Source organism: Rhineura floridana, chromosome 1 (assembly GCF_030035675.1).
Source record: "Rhineura floridana isolate rRhiFlo1 chromosome 1, rRhiFlo1.hap2, whole genome shotgun sequence".
Classification (NCBI taxonomy): domain Eukaryota; kingdom Metazoa; phylum Chordata; class Lepidosauria; order Squamata; family Rhineuridae; genus Rhineura; species Rhineura floridana.
The window spans coordinates 172,141,363-172,155,412 of record NC_084480.1 but is presented as its reverse complement, the minus strand read 5'-3'; positions in this window follow the sequence as shown (position 1 = coordinate 172,155,412).

The following is a 14,050-nucleotide window of genomic DNA, read 5'->3' as shown; positions in this document are numbered from 1 at the left end:
CCGTACCATTAAGGTGAACATTAGGGGAAATGTTTCCCCCCTCCTCCCCCCGTGTGTCCCCTAAATCTGTTCTGGGTTATTCCACAGCCCTCCAGCTCAGATTTGGGAACGGCATAGGGCATGTGGAGGGGAAGGAGGGGGGAAATCCCATTGCGCTAGCGCTAATCCTTGTTCTAGCACAAGTATTTACTTGAATACTGTCCCTAGGTTCAAATATCTGTTAATCCATAAAGCTTACTGGGTGATCTTGACTGAGCTAGTTACCCTCTCTCAAGCTAACCTACCTCATAGCTTATTGTAACCATAAATGGGGAGAGAGGATTGACCTAGTAATGGCCAAAATTCTCACTTTGACATTTACAATGGGAGGAGGAATCCTCACATTTTGGGGGGGGTGGGAGCCAGATTTTTGGCAGTTAAAGCTCATTGCTGCTGTCAGACATCCTTTTCTGGCACAGGCACAGATGGACTATGCATTCTGCCCTGGGCTCTTTGGAGAAACAGTGGGATAACTTAAATAAAAGTGTGACTTTATTGAATAGAGTGTTTGCCTCAGCTATAGATAGAAATTTCTCCTCAACTGCCATGAATCACTCTCTCAATTTAACCTTCTTCACGGGGCTGTTGTGAGGATACAATGAGATGACTTAAATAAGTACACTACCTTGAGTTCCCAGATAGAAGTGCAAGATACAACCGTGACAAAAAAATAAAATACATATATTGTGATGGGGTCTATGAGGAACACTTGTTAACAACCACTCAGAGTTGCTCAACAAGAGAAACATCAAAAACCCCTGAAGCAGAAATAATAGCATCCCGGGTGAGTTGAACCCTGAATCTGTCTTGGGACCTTTTCTCTCAATCCTTGCCCTGCATTCACTTTGAATACAGGGATTATTTAGCTTGGGATATACATGGATTAATTTACTTCTGTTCTGGGATAAGTCAGAGAAAAAGGAGACCTTTTTTTGCCATGAATCCCACTATGAGGTTCTGCTTCACCATCTCCGCACCACCACTTGCCATGCACCTGTCCCAAGGTCTCAGTACAAGAAAGAAAGGGATTCATGGCACCCATCAGTCTCTACCTCCTCCCCATGCTCTAGTTAGCTTCTTGTGAAGAGAGCCATGACAGGAGTCCTCCATAGCCCAAGTCTACTTGGTATTAACACCTAGCCGACAGGCATCACATCTTCCTGACCCTGCCTTCCGCTGTGAAGTATGTAGGTTCTACTGAGCTGAGAGCCACATGCCTGTCACCCTGGCAATGTGGCTGTGGCCACTGACCTGGCCACCAGTGTCTGTTCCTTCACCAGGTATCTCATTGAATTGGCAATGGATGCCATGCTGGTTACAGTACTTTCAGCTTTATGGCTCGTTGCATGTAGTTGTTGCAGTCAGGCTTTCTCCTTGGGAACTGCCATTCATCCGGGTTGATTGATAGTGGCAGCTGAATAAGATCTATGGGTTTTTTCTTTTGCTTCCATGTATTGTTTAATTATCTTTTTGTTGTTTCAAAAGATGCAGACAAATATCTGCAAGGAAAATGGCACACTGATGTGGGTGTGGCTCTGTGCAGGTGGCAGAGGCATGAGTGCTCCATCAATAAATCAGTTTAGGCATACCAGCATTTCCAACAGTTTGCCTCTAGGAACATCACAAGCATTTGTCTCCAGTATCTGACATTCAGAGGTACCCTACCTCTGAACATGGGGGCTACATTTCTTACATCTTTTGTCTCCCCCCCCCCAAAAAGAGACTATCCTCTCAACGGTCATGTAATGAGCCTTCATGGAGAAGGCTCTGTGATTTCAGCACTGTAGCAGATGTGCATTAACAAGAAGGCATGTGATAGCCAACTTGGGGGGAGTATCATAGGTAGAAGTAGAGGGGAGATCATAAGCAATCCTGAATTGCAGACATAGTCTCTGATGAAGTCTGTCTAATTAACCAATTAACCATATCAGACTCCTTGCAAATTATTGAATTGCAGGTTGCTTAAGCTAAATTAGGCATGAGAATCCCATAAATGGCTCACTTTTATTAATCCAAATAGATTTTAAATGAGAAATGACAGGGAGCTGATAAACAGGATCTGTGACTACATTTGCACAATAAATGAAAGAGTATGAGAAAGAAGGGCATACATACAGATTAGAAAAACATATCCTTCCCACACCATCTTTCTTACCACCTTGAGTATAAAAGGGGTTTGGTAGATAGCAGACTCTGATGCTTTTTAATAATAAGTGGGACTGCAGCAACACAATGTTGCAGTGTATTTCTACATTGTAAAAAGAGTGTTCTTGTTCAGGGCTCTAGTCAGCTTTGTAGGCCTCTTTTGGGGTGGGGGAAAGGGGGAAAATACACCTTTTCCCCACCTGTCTGAAACCTTCCCAACTATGCTACACAGCTGGATCAAAGCAAAGTGAGCCGAAATACATCAGGAAAAATGCCCATCAAAGGCTTAATATGTTTTCCAGGTCAATCCAGCTCCTGCACATGCATGTTTTTGCAGTTCATCTGGGATTTGTAGTACTAGGACTGAACACTGAAAAAGCTGCCAGGAGGCTGCTATATTAACATTTTTGCAACTGAATGATTGGATGCATGATTGATTGTGGCCATGGTGGCCTTCTGAAACACTACACTGGATTGGGGTGTTTGGAGAAATGTAAAATCCTTTTGTTTCATTGTATACATGCATGTATACATGTATAATTTTTGTTATTCCTTGCCCCCTACCATGAACTCAGAGACACGTTTCTGGATGCACACAGGCAAATATTGACGGTTCAGGCAAAGCCTAGCAGCTTGTACTCCAGAGAATCATAATACATACTCTGTGTGTGTGTGTGTGTGTGTGTGTGTGTGTGTGTGTGTGTGTGTGTGTGTGTGTGTGTGTGTGTGTGTGTGTGTGAAACCTGAACACATGTGCAAATACAGATAGTTGGGGGATGCACACCAACCCATGCATGGGGAACCAAAGATCATAATGTTCTGATTTGGAATTCTGGGCAAGTAAGCTACTCTAAGGCAGCAGAGATCATACAACATTCCACTTGCTTGTTTCTAAGCTACCGTATATTCCGGCGTATAAGACGACTGGGCGTATAAGACGACCCCCAACTTTTCCAGTTAAAATATAGAGTTTGGGATATACTCGCCGTATAAGACTACCCCTGCTTATGACATGCAAGCGATGTACCTTACCGGCGATTGGCTGGTTGTTGTATACAAAGCCTATCGTGCGAAGGCAAGAATGTCTGTGAAGTCAAGACTAGGGGCGTCAGGCCCTTCCCACTCTCCAGTTCATTCTTGCCTTCGTACGAACAAGATTGAGATCCTATAGCGTAGCTTAGCTAAGTTTTCTGTGTTTTTTGTTGCTGTATTTGTTTGACAGAGTGTGGAGGTTTTGTGACTGTGTGTTTACCAAGTGTTCCCTTCCCTCTGTCTTGTATCTAACATCGTGTTTTCCATTCCTGGGGAGTTCCCTTGGGGGGGTTCCCTGTTGCCCGGGCCGTTGATTTTCCCAGCCTTTCATCCAACGGCTATCAGAGGGACCGCGGCTGCGGTTCTCTCTATTCCCAGCGGGAGCTTGTGGCTGCAGCTCCCGTCGTTATTTCCCTCCTGTTCCTGGCCGTTTGAGTCTCCCCCGTCCCGGGAATATTTCATTGAGAGTCTGCGGCTGTGGCTCTCTCTCTCCCTTTGCGGCTTTTATCTCGGACTGCCTTGAACCTCGCTGCCTGACAGTTTTGCACCGCAACGGTCCCTGCATACGGCAGCTGCGGCTGCCTCCTCCTGCTTCCTTAGCGGCGGCGGCTTTTTTGCCTTTTTTACCTAGCCGTTCCTTTATTGATTTTCTGCGCCGCGACCTTGCTTATCGGCCCCCTCGGCTGCAGCACAAGCGGCTCTACCCCCACCCGCCATTGCCGCTTCGTTATTGTCCGCCATTTTTTGACTTAATTTTCCCGCTCTTTTTCAGCACCCGGCATATAAGATGACCCCTGACTTTTGAGAAGATTTTCCTGGGTTAAAAAGTCGTCTTATACGCCGGAATATACGGTAGGTAAGGTTGGGAGAACTCTTGTGCTATCCCTACATAAAAAGGCTCAAGTTCAAGGATGGCTGCTAGCCCCAAATATCAGCACAATTGAGGGATGAAGGTTTCTGGAGAACAGAAAAGGAAAAAGGTAGTATTTCTCCCTTTCCTTCAGAAGAGGGCGACGAGGATGATAGCCGGTATGGAGAACAAGTCTTATGAGGAAAGGTTGAAGGAACTTGGCATGTTCAGTCTGGTGAAGAGAAGGCTGAGGGGTGACATGATTGCACTCTTTAAGTACCTGAAGGGCTGTCACATAGAGGAGGGTACAGATTTGTTCTCTGCTGCCCTAGAGGGTAGGACTAGGTCTAATGGTTTTAAGTTGCAGGAGCGTAGATTCAGATTGGACATTAGAAGGAACTTCTTGACAGTAAGGGCGGTTCGGCAATGGAACCGACTGCCTAGGGAGGTGGTGGGATCCCCTTCACTGGATGTCTTCAAGCAGAGGCTGGACAGCTATCTGCGGGAGATGCTCTAGCTGTGGATTTCCTGCTGTGAGCAGGGGGTTGGACTCAATGGCCTACAAGGCCCCTTCCAACTCTATGATTCTATGATTCTATGTATAGTAAACCTTGAAGACCTGGCTCTTCGGACAGGCTTTTGGGGTAGGTTAGGTTAGGTTTTATTATTGTTGTTGAGATTTTTAATGTTCTAATATAATTATATGTTTTTATTCTGTACGTTGCCCATAGTGGCTGGACAACCAGCCAGATGGGCGACTAATAAATCTAATAAATAAATAAATAAATAACCTCACAGCTGGCCCGTAGCCAGCCTAAATGTCCAGGGTATGGCACACACAAAAAAGTAGGGACTTTTTTTCTGTAATATTTTTTTTTAAGTTTTGAAAAAAATTAAGGGGGAGAAAAATTGAAGGAGGGCAGGGATCCCTACCTCACCCCTGGCCACAGGTCTGCCTCACACTACACCTCCCCCTAATCCCAACCCCTCCTTCCAGCTTCTATATGTTGTTAGGAGTCCTAGCAGGTCAATCCCCTGACTCTCCTTATCCTCTGTTTTCCTTTTTTAAATAAAAAAACTGAACCCTAATGCCCCTTGTCTGCTCTTAACCATAAACTTAACATATAGACTTGCACAGGCTGCCTGTCGTCTGATTCCATTTGACTCCTTTTTTCCCCTCCCAAGTCAGAAGAGCTGTCCACATAACAACAGAGAAATCCATGACTTTACCATTGTGTGATTAGACAGCGATGTGCCCCTCTTTCCTCCCCAATCCCAGTGGTAGTACCAAAGACTGACATGATTGTCTTTGGCATTCAGTGTGAACTTGGAGGTCCCAAAGGAATAAGTAGGTTCTGTAGGTTCTACTGCCATCAACATAAATCCAGAGAGCTCCTTGCCAGGCTTCGGGGAAGGGGGAGTTAGTAAAAAATAATAATAATTCAGTGGCGTACCTTGCATATTTGACACCCGGAGCGGACCATTTTTTAACACCCCCCTCCTCTATACGACAAAATTATTTTCTTGGTACGCCACTGACAGCAACCTCAGCTGCATTTTAGCAGGTCACAAACTGAAACCATAGCCACTGCAATCGATCAAAGAGGAGTAAGTGGGGCTGAAAACGTGAGATGGGCTTGCTTTGCTGTTGCGTGGCTAGCCCTGATCGTGCATCTTTTGCAGACCTGGAAAGTGTGTAGGAAGGGGGGAGGGGAGGAGATGGAACCAAGGAGAGGGCCAGGAACTCAAAGGCAGAATGCGGGAGCCGACAACGGCACCCCAATTCTCCCCAGCCCCCTCTGTCCCTTCTTCCTTCCTTCCTCTCTCGCTACCGTTGAGCTTTGCTGTATTTATATTTTGCCTTCCAGGAGGTGGGATCGGGCAGCGCATTCTCTCCAAGCCCTGCACTGTGGCCTGTGTGCATATTTAATTGAGGCACACACACCAGCACACTCCCAAGGTACAGTTAGATTTATGGTGATCAGGTGGGGATTGCTGGTGCTGTCTGCCCTTGATCTGGATAAATCTAGATGTGCGGAAAATCAGGCTGCTGTGGGAGAAGAAAGGAGAGAGGGGGGAAGGGAGAAACAGAGGGGGGCAGAGTTTAGGAAATCCCCCCCATCTCCTCATGGGGACTCCAGCTGAGCTCCTATTATAGAACTGAAGGTGGGGCTTAAATATGTTAATAGTGACTGAAGTGTGGGGGGAAGAGGCAGAGGCCGTGGGGGGGAGACTGTTGACCTATATTTGGAAGGAAACGCATTTTCAGTGACTGGATGCCAGGCTACATTGCAGGTAGCTTGAAGGAACTCTGGAACTAGGAGGCTGGTGCGTGGGGTGTTGGTTGGACACATTCCCCGATAAACAAATAGCAATCCTCAGCTACTATTCCAGATGATTAGAATAATTATTAACCTAGTAAAAAGTTGATGGTTAAGTTACTTGTCCCTCCGCCTGTGGAGGGAATTTACAGCCCTGGTGGTGAGCAGCACCCTGAAAGGAAAATCAATATCTTAATGCTCTGTTTGGCGCAGTTGCAAAATATGGTTTTGCAGCACGATGATCAGCAGAATGCCAACAATAATGGTGATAATTCTATTATTACTGTTATTGCTACTGAACTTCAAGCTAACCTCTTGGAAATGCTAGATTCCAACCTGTGACCTGCTGCCTCTGGCCGCCTGGCAGGGAGGAGAGGGCCATGTCATGCAGACTTCCATGCAGAGGCACCGGACTTGTCTGAGGATCCTGCTGGCCCTGAGATCCAGTGAGGCTTCTTCAGGCACAGCGGCAGCGAAGTTCTCCCCACTGGCTCTACTAGGGAGGATGGAGAAGCGCATCCTAGAGGCGGAGGAGGAAGCGGCAGCAGGCCTCTTGCACTGTGCACTCTGGAGAGAGCGTCTCCATGTGCACCAGCCAAGCAGAGGGGAAAGCGGGCCCACTGGAAGGATGGCCCAGATGTCCAGAGCAAGGAAAGGGCCTGGCTTTGCGCAGCAGAGGAGCCGAGGGCAGGGTTGTCTTGCGCTCCTTCGGCCGGCCTGGCTGCCTGAGGAAAGCAGGAAATGCCCCTAAATCAAAGTGTCCCTAAAGAACACGCAAAGCCAGTCAGGTGGTTTAGGCCCCTGAGAAACCCCACACATTGCCTCTCTCCCCCCCTTTGCTGCCCTTCCATGACACCCCACATCAGCTGCAAGAGGTGACCACTTCACCCTGCCTAAAGCTACGGTCTCCTGCCTTACTGACCCTGCCTCTGGGCTGCGTGCCCTGCCCAGGAGATTCTCAGAAAGCCATGCCCCTTGAAGCAGCCCCTAAACTGAGCCTCGAAAGCTTCCTGATGCACAGATCCGGTTGTATCCAATGCACCCCCTTATTGCCTACACCCGGAGTGGACCGCTCCCACTGCTGCGCCCTTGGTACGCAACTGAAATAATTTTCTCTTAATTTACAGACATACATACTATACAAACCTAGGGAGGCCGCTGACTATCCAGAGGCCACTTCCTTGTTTTTCCATTTTACTTCCAAATTAATAGGAACACAACCACTCTGTATAATTATTTCCTCTCATACTTTTTTTAGAATATTCATAGTGCTTTATATGTATTATTTTGCTGTAAAACATTCAACATTCCCATAGGGTAGCTTTATGACCTACTCCAGCTGCTCAGCCATGCAGCTATTGTCCAGAGAAGACAGTGAACCAATGCATTTATTTATTTATGAACCACTACTCACTAGGGATGGGTGAGAATTTCAATTCAGTTCGCATTTCAAGCAGAATTTATCAAATTCGCAATTTCTGAAACAATATGAGAACTGAAACACAGCCAGCCTATGAAATTTGCATTTACTAGAATTTTGGGATGCAGTTCACCAGCTAAATAACATTTACAGAAAAGCATATATTAGGGGGGAAATTAGTGCATAAAAATGAATACATAATGCATAAAAATGAGTTAAAATGAAATGGACTGCCTTCTGCAGAACAGTGCCATGATTCCACGATTGTTTGGAGGCTTTTTTTAGTGTTGCAAAATGTTGCTGTACTTCACATATTCACAGAAACAGAAGCAAAAGAAAATGACACACGTAGCAGGGCATACTCTAGACCTGATTTTTGCAACTGGACATGGAGATGGTGATCTGAATGTAGGGAGTCTTACATCAGCCCCTTTCTCATGGACAGATCACCGCTTGTTGAGGTTTAGACTTACAGCGGCTTTTCCCCTCTGCAAGGGTGGAGGACCCATTAAGATGGTCCGCCCCCGGAGACTAATGAATCCGGATGGTTTTCAAAAGGCTCTGGGGAGCTTTCCGGCTGATAGGGCTGGCGCTCCTGTCGAAACCCTGGTCGAATTGTGGAATGCTGAAATGACCCGGGCAGTTGACATGATCGCTCCTGTGCGCCCTCTCCTATGTAGAGCTCATACAGCTCCATGAGAATGGAGCCGAGAATAATGAAACAGAATAGGAGACGGCTTGAGTGCAGATGGAGACGAACTCCTGATGGATGCAATTATGCACTGGTAAGTGCCTATACCAAGTTGTATTTAGGGGCAGTACGGGCAGCAAAAAAACAATATTTCGTTGCCACTATTAAATCTTCTATATGCCGTCCGGCGGAGCTTTTTAAAGTTGTCAGAGGGCTATTATATTCTGGCCCTAGGGATGTTGACCCTTAGGCAGGACTGTCACTAGTGTTTCCATCAAGCCTGAAAGCAAGGAAGAGCAAAGCAGGGGTTAAGCTGCTTGCAAGGCCTTGCAGAGAGCCTTGGCACGGCCTGTCAAGGCCAGCACCTGCTGTCAAGGCAACCGACAGAGATATAGGCTGGGAAGTTCTGCCAGCCTTCTGTGGGGGTTTTGTTTTTCAGTGTGGAGAGGTTCTTGTTAGGAGGTGTTGTGGGGGAAAAGAAAAACCGCTTGTATGCTGTATGCCTTAATGTCTGAAGTAAAAGACTCTTAAACCAAGTTCTTTGTCTGTGGATTTCTGGACGTCTTGTTCTTCAGTAGTAACGTGCTGACACACAAATCACCGCACACGCCAACAGGGTTATGGGCCCAGATCCAGCGCACTCTACAACAGAGTAAAGACTGTTCAGGACTGAGCCAGAGCTCCGGAAGGCTGCTTGATCGTGCCTGGCAGAGGTGAGCAGAGATGGCTGTTAATATGTCTGGAGGCATGCCGATGGAAAGGCTTACAGGGACTAATTACGCCAGCTGGAAGCTGAGGATGAGAGCTTTCCTGATAAAAGAGGATTTATTTGAAGTAATCGATACCACCCCACCGGCGGCTCCTCAGGTGGCTTGGACACGCAAAGATGAAAAGGTGCAGGTGTTTATTACTTTGGCACTCTCTGACTCTCAGTTGCTCTATGTCAGAGATGAAACCACGGCAAGAGGTATGTGGGACGTACTACAAAATGTCCATGTTCAAACGACAGTGGGGTCCAAACTGTGTCTGGCAAGAAAGCTGTACCAGATGCGTTTAACTGAAGAATGCACCATGGCTGAGCATCTCACTGAGTTCAGGCGTCTATTTGCTGAATTGGAAGACAGAGAGATGGAGAATAGTATTCTTCAGAAAGTCTACTTAGTGTTGGCTTCACTTGATGAGACGTGGAATAATCTTGTGAAGTCCATGGAGGCGATGCCCGATGGAGGCTTAAACTTGGACTTTGTTGAAGAAAAACTTAACCAGGAATGGCAGAGACGACAGGAGAAGAAAAAGACTGAGCTGAGAGAAGCTGTCAGAGGCAAGCAGGCAAGCTTCAAGGAGCAGCAGGGTCTTAAAATGTGTTATTTTTGTGGAGCGCGTGGGCATATCCAAAGGAACTGTGCAGTCAAGCAGAAAGACAGAGACGGAGGCTGGAGGCAGGCAAGCATGAACTTTGTCAGCGCAGAGAAGCCTCGAACTGTTGAGACGGATTGGGTGTGTGACAGTGGAGCATCCCATTGTCTCCTAAAAGATCCCAGTTTATTTCACACATCGAAAGCAGTGCAGGACTCTGTTTTATTAGCGGATGGTTCCAGGAGAGCCGTGATGGCACGAGGAACGGTGAAATTACGTAAGATTGGCATTCTCACTGATGTTTTGTATGTATCTGACTTAGCCAATAATATTCTGTCTGTCAGGAAATTAGTGAGTATTGGATTTACAGTGGTGTTTGAAAAAGACAAATGTATTGTACAAAAAGGGGGTGAGGTCTGCATGCAAGGGAGCCTGAAAGATTCACAGTTCATTATACAGAGCGATCAGGCAGGGTGTGCTGCGTTGAGTGCTGAGGTGCAGACACATAAAGGCTGTGTGCATGAGTGGCACAGAAGGCTGGGGTATGCTAACTATGACACAATTAAAAACACCCCGAGACATAGTGAAAACATGAAACTGACAGATTGTGGGCAGTTGATGGATTGTGATGCCTGTCGTGAAGCGAAGGCTACAATTGCACCCATAAACAAGGAGGCGGAAAGCACCACAAATGCTCCCTACCAGCTAATACATGTTGATCTATCAGGGCCAATACAGAGTTCACGAGGGGGTGCGAAGTATTTTATGGTCGTGGTTGATATTTTACGAGGTTCTGTCATGTTTATTTGCTCAAGAAAAAGGATGAGGCAGAACAGAAGCTATGTTTGTTTATAAAGAAGATTGAAACACAGCATAACATTACTGTGAGGCGCATCCGCTCAGACCAAGGGGGGGAATTCACAAGCAAAGCGTTACATGAATTCCTGGAAAACAAAGGAATAGAGCAGAATTTCACAGCTCCATTTTCTCCGTACAGTAACGGGATTGCGGAGAGAAAAAACAGGGTGCTTCAGGAAGCATTGAGAGCCATGTTGGGGGATTCCAGCTTAGGAAACTCTTTCTGGGGAGAGTGTATTTTGTATGCGAATTACATACACAACAGGGTGTTACACAGTGCACTTGGGATGTCTCCCTATGAAAAACTCACAGGCAAAAAGCCGAGGGTGCAACACATTGAGAGATTTGTAGCTCGATGCTGGGTTCACATTCCACAGGGGAAAAGACGTGGCAAACTGGCACCCAGAGCACAGGAAGGGTTTGTGCTGGGGTTTCAGAATGCTTATTACAGGGTGTGGGTTCCCAAGACACAGCAAATTGTGCTGAACAGGAGCATTAAAGTCTCAGACAAGCCTTGGGACCAGAACCAGACAGTTATGCTCAATGGGTCAGACAATGCACCTACACAAGGGGTGAAAACAGAAGACACACAAATTCCACTAAAAGATGCTTTAAATGAACTGATTTGGGGCAAGCGTAAAACAAAGAAAAGAAAGGCTGACGATCTGACATCACCTAAAGCAATGCCAGGTACAAGTGCTGATAATGGTGGGACAGTTGGAGTCGAAGCTCCAGTTTCCTTGAGGCGCTCTGAAAGAGCTAACATTGGGAAGCCGTCTGACAGATTCACAGTGGGTATAGTCAGCGGCCCGGGTGTGTGCAAAGAAGTTGAAATGGATACAGAAACGTTATATCTGACCTGTGTACAGCCGAAGTTCAATTAATAAAATTTAAAGGAACCAATGTAAAATGTAAAATAAACATGCAACTGAGATGTAATGTCTGTAATGATATAGAAATGTAACTGAACTGTAATGTATTGATGTGCAGTCTTGATGGAAAGGTGGGAGCTGTTGACAGGCAGGACTGTCACTAGTGTTTCCATCAAGCCTGAAAGCAAGGAAGAGCAAAGCAGGGGTTAAGCTGCTTGCAAGGCCTTGCAGAGAGCCTTGGCACGGCCTGTCAAGGCCAGCACCTGCTGTCAAGGCAACCGACAGAGATATAGGCTGGGAAGTTCTGCCAGCCTTCTGTGGGGGTTTTGTTTTTCAGTGTGGAGAGATTCTTGTTAGGAGGTGTCGTGGGGGAAAAGAAAAACCACTTGTATGCTGTATGCCTTAATGTCTGAAGTAAAAGACTTAAACCAAGTTCTTTGTCTGTGGATTTCTGGACGTCTTGCTCTTCAGTAGTAACGCGCTGACACGCAAATCACTGCACACGCCAACAAGGGACACGGTAGAACCATCCGAAGCACGCTGTAATGAATTTGCTAGGCACTTCCAGGATAAAATCTCTTGCATCCGTCAGGACTTGGACTCCAGTATTATAGCAGTTGGATCAAATGAGGTATCCAGAGCACAGCCTGGTCATGATTTTTTGGATGAGTTTCAATTGGTGCAGCTTGAGGATGTTGACAAGGTGCTTGGATGGGTGCGTGCAACCTCTTCGGTTCTGGACCCTTGCCCCTCTTGGCTAATAAAAGCTAGCAGGGATGGAACAGCCGGCTGGGCCAGGGAAGTGATTAATGCCTCACTGTGTGAGGGAGAGGTCCCTGGCTGCCTGAAGGTGGCGGTAGTGAGACCACTTTTGATAATGGACTGGATGAGAGCGAATAAATTGAGGCTCAATCCAGACAAGACTGAGATGCTGTTAGTAGGTGGTTCCCCTGACCAGATGGTGGATGTACAACCTGTCCTGGATGGGGTTGCACTCCCCCTGAAGGAGCAGGTTCGTAGTCTGGGAGTTCTTTTAGATCCATCCCTGTCACTGGAGGCTCAGGTAGCCTCGGTGGCACGGAGTGCTTTCTACCAGCTTCGATTGGTGGCCCAGCAACGCCACTATCTGGACAGGGAAAACCTTGCTTCAGTTGTCCATGCTCTGGTAACCTCTAAATTAGACTACTGCGATGCACTCTACGTGGGGCTGCCCTTGAAGATGGTTCGGAAACTGCAGCTCGTGCAAAATGCGGCGGCCAGACTGATAACCGGGACCAGGCGGTCCGAACATATAACACCGATTCTGGCCCGCTTGCATTGGTTGCCTATATTTTTCCGGGCTCGATTCAAGGTGCTGGTTTTAACCTATAAAGCCTTGTACGGCATGGGACCACAATACCTGATGGAACGCCTCTCCCGATATCAACCTACCCGTACACTGCGCTCAACATTGAAGGCCCTTCTCCGGGTGCCTACTCAGAGAGAAGCCCGGAAGGTGACAACAAGAAAAAGGGCCTTCTCAGTGGTGGCCCCCGAACTATGGAATATTCTTCCTGATGAGATATGCCTGGCGCCAACATTATTATCTTTTCAGCGTCAGGTAAAAACCTTCCTCTTCTCCCAGGCATTTTCAGCATTTTAGTAGTAGTATTTAATATGCATTTTAATATACATTTTAGTATGTGTTTAATTATGTCTTGATATTTTTTACTTATTTTAAACTGCTTAACATGAGGTTTTAATTGTATGCCAGATGTTTTTTACCTGTTGTAAACCGCCCAGAGAGCTTCGGCTATGGGGCGGTATATAAATTGAATAAATAAATAAATAAATAATAGATTTCCTATAGGAAACCACTAAAATTGCAAAGTAAATCAGACATATTTAAAGTGAATATCTGAACTATGTCAACTGTTCTAGTATTGTTGCTTCCTCCCTGCTAAAACAAGATCAGCATAGCACATGTCTTGTTTCTGTTATTTGGGCTGATTTTAAGTGTTGCCACCATATGCTCAGAGGCACGTGTTACCAAATTCTTCCAAGCTACACAGGATTGGACTGTGAAAGACCAACACAAACGGTGTTTGCATTTTGACCAATTTGTAGGGCAGTACAATATCTCAGAGGGGTCAGGTCTCCTGCTGCCCTGGTGCATTCACTATAGCTGCCCAATTTCCTTGCTTTTTAAAGTTTGATAGAAATATCTGTTGGCTATAGGTACATTCTTAAACTTCAAGGTTTTTTGCCTATTAGTGAATTTCTCTGGTTTTGAATCTGGGAGGTAAGAAATGGGGTCCTGTGCAAGCTTGCTGAGAATGAATTGATCATTTGCATGCTTATTGAGTTCAGTGGATTTTCTGGGGGGAGCCATGACTGTCTCACGTGAAATCAAAGTCTGGTATGGGTATAGCTCCTGATTAGACAAGCCCAACAGCTGTGAGTCTGGCTTTTATAACACTGACAGTT